Here is a 13,373-nt window from a genome sequence, read left to right on the forward strand (position 1 = left end):
AAACTGTGATAACTGTGCAGTACAAGGGCATAGAAAGATCACCAGCTGGAATACAAAACTAAAATGTCATCCTTTAACAGAAGTTGGGTGTGATGGTGATAATTGAATGGCAAAACCACTTCCATAGTAAGGGAATAAAGAAATTATCAAACTAGGCACCAACTTAGAACCAGGATGTTGACGTTAAAGAGTGAGATCACTCCACACTGGAGGAAGCCGAGCAGATCACCTGGGAGCATAAATTCTGGTGTTGGATGTTCTAGACCAAGCCATCCAAGCTGCTGCTTGGTTGTGAGTCTTTAGCTGACTCTCCCAAGCCTCAGCCATTCTCTCTTCGGCTGGGCTGCTGAGGACAGTTTGGAAACCAAGAACAGTGGGGCACACCTATAATTGCAGCTATGGGGAGATTGAGGCAGGAGGATCACAAGTTCAAAGCCAACTTGAACAACTTAGCCAGACTCTGTTCCAAAACAAAAAACAAAGAAGTCTAGAGATGTATCTTAGGAGTACAGTACTCGCCTCATTCACATGAAGTCTTTGATCCCCAGCAGCACAAACACAAAACAAAACCAGGACACAGTCACATGAGATGGTTTGAGATAAGTACTTCACAGCAGATGTACAGCAAATGTTAACTTGTTATTATGATTGTTTGTTTGTTTGTTTGTTTTGAGACAGGGTCTTACTATGTAGTTGAGACTGACCTGGAACTCACTATGTAGCTCAGGCTGGTCTCGAACTCACAGCGATCCTCCTGCCTCAGCCTCCCGAGTGCTGGGATTACAAGAGTGCGCCACCACGCCCGGCTTTTGTTACTATGATTGTATTTGGGTGCTAGTATCATTTAAATAAAATTATCTTCCCACCTCAGTGTAGAACCTGTTTACATGTGCTTTTGTGACATTTTTTTTTCCAGAAATGAGCAGATCTTTCCTGAAATCTGGGCCAAATCTTTACCCAGGTACACTACTTAGAGCCAATGAAATGGAAAACCAGTTATTTTAACAGTGTGCTGGCTTCCCCAGGCAGGACATGAGAGGGCCCTGTCAATAAAGCAGTAATGGGAAGGGGAAGACAGTTTGACTTTTAAAAGTACACCATATAAATAACAACAAAAATGTTCATGATAATTTCTGTCAATTTAAAGTTATTCTAAGGCTGGAGATTTAGCTCAGTGGTTCTGGTTCAAGTGCAAGGAAGTAAGATCCCTGGTACCAAAATAATGATGATGATGATGATGATGATGATAATGTTATTCTAAAAATACAATTTTTTTCCTGTGGTGTTAGGGATTGAACCCAGGAGTGCTCTATCACTGAGTTACAGCCTCAGCTCTTTTCATTTATTTATTTTATTTTTATTTTTTATTTGTTTTTCTCTCATTGAGTTTATTGGTACATTTTAGGTATACTGAACAATTGCATTCATCATTTATTTATTTTATTTTAAAACAGAGTCTTACTGTGCAGCACAGGCTGGCCTTGAACTTGCAATCCTGCCTCAGACATGCGGGGCAGTTAAATAATGGCTTAATAATTTGCCCTTACTGTTGTCCCCTTGGCGGGGAACTATAGAAGCCGGTGGCCACTGTCTGGAGGGCTGGTAACACCAGAGTGAGGGCCTCTCTGGAAACATTTGAAAGACAGTGCGGTAAAACCCCATCTGTCAGAGGTGGCAAGCTGAGGCTCTTACTGATGAGAAAGAGGGGTGGGAGGAGAGAGAGGGGGGGGGAGAAGCAGGGAGAGAGAGAGAGAGGTGGCAAACATCCAACGTGTGTGGAGAGCGGGGGGGGGAGAAGCAGGGAGAGAGAGAGAGAGGTGGCAAACATCCATAGTCTGAGGCTAGAGGATTGCTAGTTCTAGGTCAGCCTAGGCAATTTAGCAACTGTGTCTCATAAAAATGACTAAGGCTGTAGGTCAGTGTGGGGTCCTGGGCACCCAGGACCTAGGACCTAGGACTATTTCCAGAAAGGCGTGGGGGAGGTCAGGAAGAATGCCAGTTTTAATGGCAGCTGAAAATATACATTTTACGGAAAGTAGAAACAGATTAACAGTGAAGAAAATAGCTTTTGGATTTAGAATACCTGGGTTTGAATCACATCTAAACTTCTTAACTTTTGTGAGAGTCAGTTTTCTCTAAAATAATAATAAAAAAATGACATTTAACTTGAAGAATTATTTTAAGGGTATGGTGCCTGGTCAAGGAATCTTAGGTGAATCTGAAAATATTTTTAAATTTCTTTTTCTGTTCTTTGAATCTGCAAATGTTTAAGACATTGAAATATTTCTATTCTGTGCCTGATTGAAGCAGATCTTTCATTTGTTTCAGGTCCTATTTGTCATATATTTACTTTAAATTAACAAGATGCAAGGATGTAATTTGGTTATTTACAGAGACTTTTTTTTTTTTTTTTTTTTTTTTTTTGAGACAGGCTCTCACATGTGCCCCAGGCCCCTAGAGTACTGGGATCAATGGCAGGCACCACCACCCTTGACTAGATAGACTTGTATTAAGTAGCAGCCTTCTGACAAAGATGTGTATAAATCAAGTAATATTTAAAACCCATTGGGGAATCTCCTACACAAAGAAACTTTATTTATATAAAACGCAAAAGGCCTTTCCCAAAGCAACTAACTATTCTATCTTTTGTGCAAATCTACACATTCACATGCTGGGATTAGTTGTAGCAAAGTATCTGTGTGCGCTTAACTTCTTGCTCAGTGGGGCTTGTGAGGGAGCCAGATGCAGAGTGTGTGTGTACAAAAGCAGGGTGAGTGCTAGGTCTCCTCCATACAATATGTTTTCAAATTATTCCTTGAGGTAAAAACACTACCTCCAAAATAATGCCAGAAATCAATGAGGTAGAATATGTCTGAAAGATGCTTGAATGACATGAACCTTTTTTGGCTCCAGCTTTGGAACCTCGCTCAAAGGTTTCTCTTGCGAGTGCCTCAGTTTCCCATCATGAATATGGGTGAGACAGGGCAGGAAGGATGGGCATCAGGCTGAATGCCTAAATGTTCCTTCCAGGCTCTAATTCTATCACCCAGCGGAAGTTTGTTGTTCGCAAAAGTGTCCAACAGTCAGGCAGAATGAATGTTTTCAGAAGGTACCTGTTTACATACTTGGTGCTGGGGAGAGTACAGGAAGTAGAGTTCTTTCTTTCCCTAGAAACACAGAGACACAAGGTCACCAAATCTAGCAGTTCAAATGGGCCTTATTCAAGCTTATTAATTCAATAAAAATTTCATACATACAAAGAAATAAACATTAAGAAATCCTTTTTGTAAAGTGAATCATTAGTTTTACATTAGGGTTATTCCCTTTTAAAATATTTTTAAAATCTGTATTTTCATTCTTTGTTTGGGGTTTATGTAGTCCAGGTTAGACTGGAGTTCACCATCTTCCTGCTTCAGCTTCCCAACTGCTGGGATTATAAGTACTGTACCACTACACATGACTTTTCTTGTTGCTGAGACAAAATACCCAACAGCCAAAGTTAGAGGAGGAAAAGTTTATTGTAGCTCACAGTTTGTAGAGGTTTCACTTCATAGTTGGCTGGCTCCAAGGCAGAGTGGCGTGGCAGAGGGCATCACAGAGGACAAACAGCTCATGGTGGGCAAAAGGCAGCAAAGTAGTGAAGAAGCAGTAGGCAGCAAGTGACAAGAGACCACTCCCGGCAGTCGTCTTTCTGTCCATTTTATTCCATCCAGGCTACCTGCCCTCCCATTATCCACTCTCAGAACTATGCCAACCCGTCAGTGGACTAATTTAGTAATCACACACCATTGATCTCAGCATCACATACTTCATCCTAGAATCACACACTCTAAATCCAGCCACCTCTGAAAGCCCTACCTATGACCACATGAGACTATGGGGGGACATCTAGACACAAGCTATAACACCTTCCTTCTTTTCCTTTTTTTTTTTTCTTTTTTTGAGACAGGGTCTCACTATGTAGTTGAGACTGACCCGGAACTTACTATGTAGCCCAGGCTGGTCTCAAACTCAGAGTGATCATCCTGCCTTAGCCTCCCGAGTGCTGGGATTACAGGCATGTGCCGCCATGCCCGGCTTTTTCCTTCATTTTTAGAGAAAGGGTCTCCTGTTGCCCAGGCTGGTCTGAAATTCCTGGGCTCGAGTGATCCTCTTGCCTCAGCCCCCAAAATAGCTGGTACCTACAGGTGTATACTACCACATCTGGCTTAAATTTTCATTTTCACAAACCAGGAATGCTAGAAGCAATCCTTTCCAGTTCACAGATTCTGAGAGCTACAACAGAGACTTTATAAATCACCTACCATAACCCATTGCCGAATCTCAATTTCAGAGAATGCAAAATACCGTACAGTCACTGCCTTGAGGTAAAGCATGAGCTTATTGGTTTTAGCTCCAAGGAGAGGGGCTGCAGGTACAAGCATAGGGCAGCTCTGGGGCAGAGTGCTACCGGAGATGATACAAAAGGACGATTCCTAAAAAATAGGAACATCTGAGAGGCAAGAGTTCATGCCAAATGCAGAATTGCATAGGAATGAGTTACTGAGAATCCCTCCTTCCAGATGCACTGCCTGCAGAAAGATAAATGACCCAGGGTGCAGTGGGAATGGTTGTCCAGTGCTGGATTACAGGGACTACCAATGAAAATCCTCTGTCGAGACCAGACTTCTTTGGCTCTTTCCATTGTCTTAACAGAGCAATTCAATTCTTTTGCTTAACATACTATATAAAGGCAAAAATCCCTGGTGCATAGCCAAAGTACTGTTATATCCTAACAGAACAAGCCAGGTGCCTGCGTCTAGTTTTACTTTTATGATTTCAGTATTGCATTTCGGGATAACAAGTTATCTTAGTCTTGCTTAACTTTAGAAGCTGCTAGAGCATTCTGCTGAACACTGCCCATTCTCTGGATCACAGCTCACTTGTCTGTAAAAGGTGTTCCTGTTTTGTGAGGAGATGTTGCCAGGCTGAGTTTCGGTCACAAAAGCCTAGGTTGGTTGGTTGAACACTCAAAAGGAATCATTGCCTAGAGCAGGGGAGCCCTTGTCTTTAATAAATTAGCCTTCCAGCTCTGATGTCTTTGTCTTTCATGCAAAGCCCTTCTTTATCAGCAGTGAAGCCTTTTTGATATACGATTTTAGTAAAATGATATAACTTCCCTGTGCTGCAGCTTTCTGTTTTGCAAAAGAGAATGAATATTGGAGAGAAAATGATGGGGATGAAGCTCAGTGGCAGAGCATTTGTCTAACATGTGCAAGGCCTTGGGTTCAATGCCCAACACTGAAGAAAAAAAAAAAAGAAAACAATTCTTTGGGCATGGAGGCACACAGTGGTAATCACAGTACTTAGAAAGCTGAGTCAGGACAGGGCCAGGGATTTAGCTCAGCGGTTCAGTGGCCTGCCTTGCAAGTGCAAGTACCTGAGTTCAATCCCCGGTACCAAAAAAACAAACAAACAAAAAAGAATGCTGAGGCAGGAGAATCACAAGTTCAAAGCAAGCCTGGGCTACATACCTGACAGTCTGACTCTAAAAGCCAAAAAAGGGGATGGTCGAATTTGATTTTTGAATTTCTGCTCCACCATTCTTGGATTCTGTGATCACTTATAAACTCCGAGCTCAGACTTATGTATTCCTTTGTTTTCTAGTACCTAGAAGACAGCACGGTCAATAGGTATATGTTCAGTGAATGAGTGAAGGAAGATTTATAGAAGAGACATTCTCTCCCCAATCCTTACACATCTGAACATGTATCATGCTCCAGATAAACTACTTGTAGTGAATTCAAGAACACACCATGTTCCTTGTGTGCCTCAGTACCATGGAACATGTGGCTTATCTGCTACAAACACAGCCCCTTGGTCTCCCTGGAAAACTCTGCTGCTAACCATTGAAACTGAAGTAGGTACTGTCTCCTGTGAAATTCCCTGAATCAGGATCTTTCTCATCTGTAATCACTCTGCTTTTGGTACACCTTCCCATCGAAGTGGGTTTTCCTACCAAATTGTAGTTCTTGGATTGATTTTTCTGCTCCTTCCTCCCCTCACCCAGCTCTACAGCAGCAGAGGCCAGAGTTGTGTACAACAGGCGTTCAGAATGACTTTAAGGAAGAAATGAATAGTTTTTACATAAACTTTCCGGAAACTCTTTATAGTACCTAGTGTTATGGTATGCTCAGTGCCTGGAAACATTAAACACTTTTTGATTGATTTGCAAGAATACCAGCTGCACTACCAAGCTTTAATTTGCTTAGCAGGTATAGGCAAAAATCCATTTTAAATGGCATAATCACATAGTGACATTTTGTTCCTCTATAGCAAACATCTACTAACAACAAAACACGCACATACAAATTAAAAGGAAAAAAACCCACAAATTCTTATTCTTGTCCCCAAAATGTTCCCTTGACTGGATTCTTTTTCTTTGCTGTCCTTGCCTCCCTCTCCTCTCCTCCTTTCTTTCCCCTTCCACTCTCTCTCCTTCTTTCTCCTCTCCTTTCCCTTCTCTCTCTCTTCCCTGTCTTTTTTCCTTTCCTCTCCTCTCTTCTCCTTTTCTCTTTTCTCTCCCATCCCCTGCATTCCCCATCCTCCTCCTTCTTGTTACCCCCCCACACATCTAACTCCAAACCCTGAAGAGTATTTCACACACAGTAGATGCTCAACAACTACTTGAGACCAAACAGATATCTCTTCCACTGTCTAATTGATGGACAGCTAATCTCACAGCTTCCATTTATGCATTCCCTATTTATTCCTTAACCTATAGCAATCTTTTCTTGCCACTTAATTTAAATTGTTGTCTCAGGTTATTCATTATCTAACTACAAAATATAATGGAATTATCTCAGTCTTCCTCCTGCCTGACTTTAGTATAGCGTTTGGAATAATTAATATTTTTGAAATGTAGTTTGATTGAAAAAGCATGAGTTTTAAAGTAGACACAGAGTAGTTTAAATTTATGTTCATCTTCATCTTAGAGCAAGTCATTCCAAATCTCTTATTATTCTATGGGACCTGTTGTTGAGCTGTATTTTTTCTTTTCTTTCTTTCTTTTTTTTTATTCCTGGGATCAAACTCAGGGCCTTGCGCTTGTGAGGCAGGTGTCAGAACCACCGAGCTAAAGCCCCTACCCTCTCTCGTTGCTCTAAAATGGGGCTTTTAATACCAATTTCTCCGGGTTGTTAGGAGAATCAAATGGAATTTGGGGGAATCAAATGGAATTTGGGGGGTGAAGCATTTGGGTTAGAGCTTGGCTTGTGGTAACCAGACAGTATGTGATGGCTCCTTTCTTTTCCTAGCTTCTAGATCATCCTTTATTCTTGGTTTTCTTCCATTCTGCCTCTCTAAACAAATCTTCTTACGGATCTTATTTTTGTTGCCCAACTCCTCTCATTTCACATTTTTCTCCTGCCCTATTTCAGACTTTTCTCATCTCTTATCTCAAGTATTTGTATTCTTAAGGGTCAACATTCAAAAAATATTGAATGATTGAATGATAGTCTCCTAATCAACCTATGTGCTTCTCACCTTTGTTTTTCTTGTACATTTTCACGCTGTCACCAGAATTGCTGTTCCCCAAATATGGGTCCATAATATCACCTACTCCCTCCCCTCTCCCCGAAGAAAGCAAAAACAAAAACCAACTCAAGTAACATTCCTTTATCTAAAGGATTAACTTCAACATTCACCAGTCTGTTCTTTGTATGTCACCCCCTTCATCTCCTATTGTGTCCTTTTGTATGCTCTGACTTATATTTCTTTATTTTCAGAAACTCTGAGTCTTTACTCCTTCATAACTTAACAGCAACTATTACAGCCCTGTTCTTTTCTATTGAAATGTACAGGGTAAATCTTAAGTGCTAGTTCCTCCACGGCTCCTGCATAGACTACTTCTTTCCCTCTGGTTAAAATTTATTAATCTTTCCACTGATATCTCACTTGTACTTATATTTCACAATTAACCCTCCCTTGCTAGACTGTGTGTTCAGATGAACAAATGATGTGTTTTTAATCTCACTACTTCTCTGGTGCTCACTGAGTTAGGTGCCTTATACAACTTAACAGCTACTGGTAAAATTAAGCTGAACTGAAAATTAATATGAATAGTCCTGTTTCCTAACAAGAGTATGATAAAAGAAGACATATTTTGATGTAACAAAAGCTAATATTTCTGGAGCACTTACCCTGTTTTAAGTGGCTTACCTGGTTCTAACATTCACAAACTCTCCAGGAGGGAAACTGTTCAAGATCTTGATTTTATGGATGAGGAAATGGAAACATGCAAGGTAATAGGAAAATAACGGCAAGAGATCTGAAGCTCCGCTAATGACTTTGGCCTGCGCACTTAATCACTGGCCCATAGGCTCGTGTATTCCATGAGGCTTCTAAGGAGTGAGGCTGAACAGCTAGAAAAAGGGATGAGCAGCCAAGGGTGGATGGGGGTGACCTCAGGAAGTCTTGGTTTGCACAACGTTGCCCTTGCAAGGAAGGACTAGAAGACAGGAGCTGATTTCTGTCTGTGTTTTAATATTCTGGTGTCAAGAACAAGGGCAGCCAAATGTTGTGCAACACATTCTCTGACTCCTAAGCCTTTTGAAGACCAGGAGTGCTTATCTGGTGATGTCCCTTTCCCAAGGTGAGCGGAGAAGGTGGCGTCACTGCTCACCCTGGCCCCTGGGAAGGCAGGTGTAAGCAAGCCTCTGCTAGCTCTGTGCCTTCCCCAAGGGCAAGAGCACTCCCCAGACTCTGTTCTTGGGAACTGAGTTTCCATCAAGGTCTCAAAGTATTTTCAGTTTTTTCTAAAAAAGGGAGAAACTGGATGTGGTAGCTGGTTAATGATGGCTTTATTTTGGATTTTTTAAGGCAGTGTTGGCCTCCGACCCCACCCCTTATCCACATGTATTCAGTGTAATTTCCTTTTACTGATTCTTCTTTCCCTTTCCTTTCCTTTCCTTTCTTCATACCACCGGGGATTAAACCCAAGGGTGGTATACCATTGAGCTACCTCCTCTGCCATTTTATTTTATTTTGAGACAGAGTCTTGTTAAATTGCCCAGATTGGCCTACAAACTTTTGATCCTCCTGCCTCAGCCTCCAGAGTAGCTGGGATTACGGCACGTGCACCACACCCAGCAGTGCTTCCTGAGTAGATAGTTCTTTTCTGGGGGAAATGAAGGGAGTATTAGGAAAAGAATAGGAGGTACCAGGTATGGGTTTAAATTATTTTTGCCAATCCCTTCTCGTGTCCTCCTACCCTCAGTCCCTATTTCCAGCCTTGTCACTGTCTTAGTGATGAATTGATCCCTATATTTCTAGTTCATGGTACAAAACACAAAGGCCATTGGTGGGTCTCAGGGAGGTGTTTAGCATCCGATGATCGAGTGCCTGAAGCTGGCGATGAGCACTTCAGACTGACTCTGTTTTAGGCATAAGTGAGTTGCTTTTATTGTAAAGAAAGAATCTGGACCTTAGAGGTTGAGTTGAGATTTGGCCCTTTAAGAGATCATCTTTCCTTCTGCTGCCTCTAACCAGGCTCTTGTCACCTCCAGAGAGCCACAGAGAAAGGCATTCTCTAGCCAAGTTTGGTCAGCATACCTCTCCTTAACAGGCTTCACTGTAAATGTTTACCACTGAACCTGAACTTCCTCCCCACACTGTGCTCCACATGCCCCCATGTCCCTGTGTTGGAGAAAAGAAAGACGGCAAGTGAGGAACATCTGGCTTTGCTCTCAGAGCATCATCCATATTTGTCTAATTTCCTACTTCCAGGCGAGCCACAGGGTCCATTACACCAGTGCCCAGTGCCTACTTCTTTCCTTCGAATCTGGGCCCAACACTGAGCTTGGCTGTTCTGGACGCTGGGTGGGAGAGAGACTGTCTTGCAGCCCTAGTGGTGAAGGACACTCTCCTGTGTTCTCACCAGGTGCCTGCCTGAAGCCTCCTGGGGTAGGTGAATGGGGACCAGTGGGTGCTGCCCTTTGTAACTCACACTCACTTGCACATGCACCCAGGAGAAATCTAACCTTAAGGCTGCTATTTTTCATGTACATTTTCTGCTGGAAGTTTCAAATGAATAATAACTATGTCAATTTTGGGTCTCCAGAAGTAACAGACAGGTGTTGGGTGTCTTGTGTTGGTTGGAAAAGGGAGCCTGTGCAGCCAAGAATAAACAACAGTTGCTTGGTAATATGAGCTCCTTTATGTAAAGTCAGAGGCCTGGCTGTGGGATGGAGTGGGGGCTGGGCTGTGGCCACCACCTGTCAGGAGAGGACCCCCAAGGTGAGGTCGGATTTATAGGGCATGGGTGGAATCCTGGAGAGCCAAGTATGGGGAAGGGGGAGACTTGGGGAGTGAATGTGTGGACTGAGGCTCTGGAAGAGGCTCATGGAAGCTCTTTGGTCCTGACACCTTGTCACTAGGTGTTTTAGGAAGTGGTTTTTCCAAACATTATACTTCCATTTCCCTGCTTATAAAACAACTGTTGGAAGTGAACACCTACATGTAATTTCACAATGTACCCTACTGAAACCAAGGCTAATAAAATTCTGGTGCTAGGCAGGATCTGTTCTCCTGAGCTGATGCATTCAATGTGTATTTGGTGGCCTTGCCACTGGATTCAGAAGGCCCCGGTTCAATTCTGGCCTTGTCATTGATGAGTCATTGTCATTTATTGGTGACCTTGGATAAATGACTGCATTTCTGTCTTACTTTCATCATTGTAAAATGAGAGTAATAACTTCTGACCCAACTCATTTCTAGGGTTGCTAGAAAGACGCAGTATGATGTATGAAAGCCCTTTGAAGAGGCATAAAGTTCACACCAATAAAAAGCACAGGATACTGGAGATACTGGGCTTTTCCTCAAGGAGCTGATAAAACAATGGCTCACAGTTGCAGGATGCTGTAAATTTCAAAGTGGCACCCCAGCGTTATGACAGCACTACAGTAAATAGAAATAACTGTAGGGGTTGGAGACCTGTTTTGATTAGGGTGTTAATGAATGAAAGGGTTTGGGTTAAAGGCAAGAAGGGGCTGCAGGTGAAAAGTGAAACAAGGACAGGGCAGCGTTATGGGGGAGCAGTGTTCTGGGGGATCTGCTTCTGGACCAAGTGAGACCATTTCTTATTCGGTATTTTGTGACCAGTAATTCACTACCACTGCTGTGTCCAAGGCTTAAGTTAAATCTCCTAGGATTTTAGGTCCAGAATCTATTGTTGCTGGGACAACTGGTTGACATACAGGGAGAGGGAGATGCTGTCTCTTTTCCTATGGAGAAGTGTATGCTTAACTTCACAATGCCCACCACAAAGGTGAAGAGCATTCTCCTTGGAGCATTCTCCCTTTTCCCAAAAAAACTATAGAGTTTGCTATCATCTGTTGCATGAAACCTCCTTTTATAATTGTTTGGCCTCCAAATGGTCTCCTTTTTTCTCTTAAAATGTGAAGACTCTAGCCTCCTACTTCAACATCCTTTCTGACAGGCTGCTTCCTTGAACTAAAGTTGCCTGATCATATGCAAGATGCACCACCTTGGAAAAATCCAAGTCTGTGAACAAACTGTGTAGAATGTTGACTCAGCTCTGGATCCTAAAGTATGGAGTTTCTCAGCATCTCAGGAGCTGGAAGAGTTTTCCTGCTCCCTGCCAGGCCTGACACCTGATAGAAAGTTTTTCCTTTCCCTGCCACATCCGGGAGTTAAAATAGAGTGATACCAGATCATCCTGGAGAATCAGTGCCGGATATGAAGAGTAAGAATCAGGGACCAGTACTCTGGGGGGTCATGGAAGGGTGGACTTGGCCTTGGCTCTTCAGCCACAGTTTCTCTCCTTGAGCAAGACATACTTCCTTAGTTCACAGCCTCTCGGAGGTCATATAATACCAAGATGCCTTGAGTTCTCCTCATGTCATTGCAGGGGATGAGGGACCTGTGGTCAGCCATCACCCATGATGCTGTGTTACCTGCAGAGATGTATATTTTGCAGTGAATTCTGTGGACTTTAGTGCTTTTCTTCCTCAGCTTTATTAAGTATTTCACACTTGAGAAATATGACCCTTATCCTGTAACAGAAGCTGGGTCAGTTCCCAAGTGGAAGAAACTGGACTCAGGGAAAGGGTAGAGAAAAGGATTAGACGGTGGACACCATGGTGTAGCCTTTGGTGTGCCTCATGGTCTGTTTGTACAAAAGAGGCAAATGCCCTGCTGGGAGTAGGAGAAAGGGTGCTGCAGCCTCTGCTCTTGCAACTGAGTGGCTTGGACCCAGCCCAACAGTGGGCACCTCTTTGTGGGGACCCATCCCTTAGACTGCTATCTAGGTGTAGGAAGAAGTGATTCAGCACCTCTTGGAACACTACCCGGACTGACCCACACTTCCCAGGTTCTGTGATCTGGGTACACACTAGACTTTGTGACTTCGTCCATACCTCTGGCAGGCTGAGGGAGAAATGAAGTGGCCCCAAGAATGAAAAGGGGTTGCATTTACCTTCCTGGGGCTCTCCTTGGTGCATGGCTTCACTGTGTTCACTCTTTTCATTTTAGTCTTTACTTGGGCAAGGCTGTGATATTGGCAGGGTCGCTCATAATGTACAGGTTTCCATCTCTGTTCCTAGTGCTGTGTGTCCTATGTCTCTTGATGCTGTCGTCTGTCTTTCCTTGATATGTCATGTCTAGTGTCTTTTGCTCATGCCACCGATCTGTCCTCACTTCTCAGCTTGTCATTTTGGAAGCAGCCTTTGGGAACCTTGCTTTCTTCTACAAACTGTTCAGTCTTCCTGTGCCCGAATCCTCACCCCAAATGACCCGAATAAAGCACCTTTCTTAGGAGAAGAGATTCCGCTGAAAATCCCTCCAGTTTTCCCTTGACTCAGTATCTTGGGTGGCCCAGAGAGTGGGAACTGAATTCAATGATTCCCCTCCTCCAGGAAAAAAGCAGGCAGCTCTCAAATGAGAGCTGCCTGACCAATCGTTGCTCTGAGAAAGTTTGGTTTGTGCTCCTGTTTCATTAGGCTGATTGGCGCAGCTCTAACTCGGAGGCAGAGTTCCTCCCTAAGGGATTCCGTGTACAGTTACAGGGCTGTCGCTGGCCGTGTGCGCTCTTCCAGGATAGCAAACCGCCCCTTCCCCAGCACCCTCCCTCTCCCTTCCCCCCCTTTGTTTTTATCCAGCTTCTCGCGCTTGGTCTCGCTCTCTCTCTCCTCCTCCCTCCTACCACCGCCTCTTCCTCTTGCTCTCTTACTTCCCTGCAGCGCCAAGCCAGCTCCCCAACCTGGTCTGCCGAACGCAAACCGCTGAGAGTTTGCCGAGCCGCCCCCTGGGGCCCCGGGCTGCCGAGTCCCGCTAAGGCAGAGACGCCAGCGAGCGAGAGAGCGAGGCGGAAGACA

The sequence above is a fragment of the Fukomys damarensis genome, unplaced genomic scaffold (assembly GCF_012274545.1).
Source record: "Fukomys damarensis isolate Sample0158 unplaced genomic scaffold, DMR_v1.0_HiC HiC_scaffold_16, whole genome shotgun sequence".
NCBI lineage: Eukaryota > Metazoa > Chordata > Mammalia > Rodentia > Bathyergidae > Fukomys > Fukomys damarensis.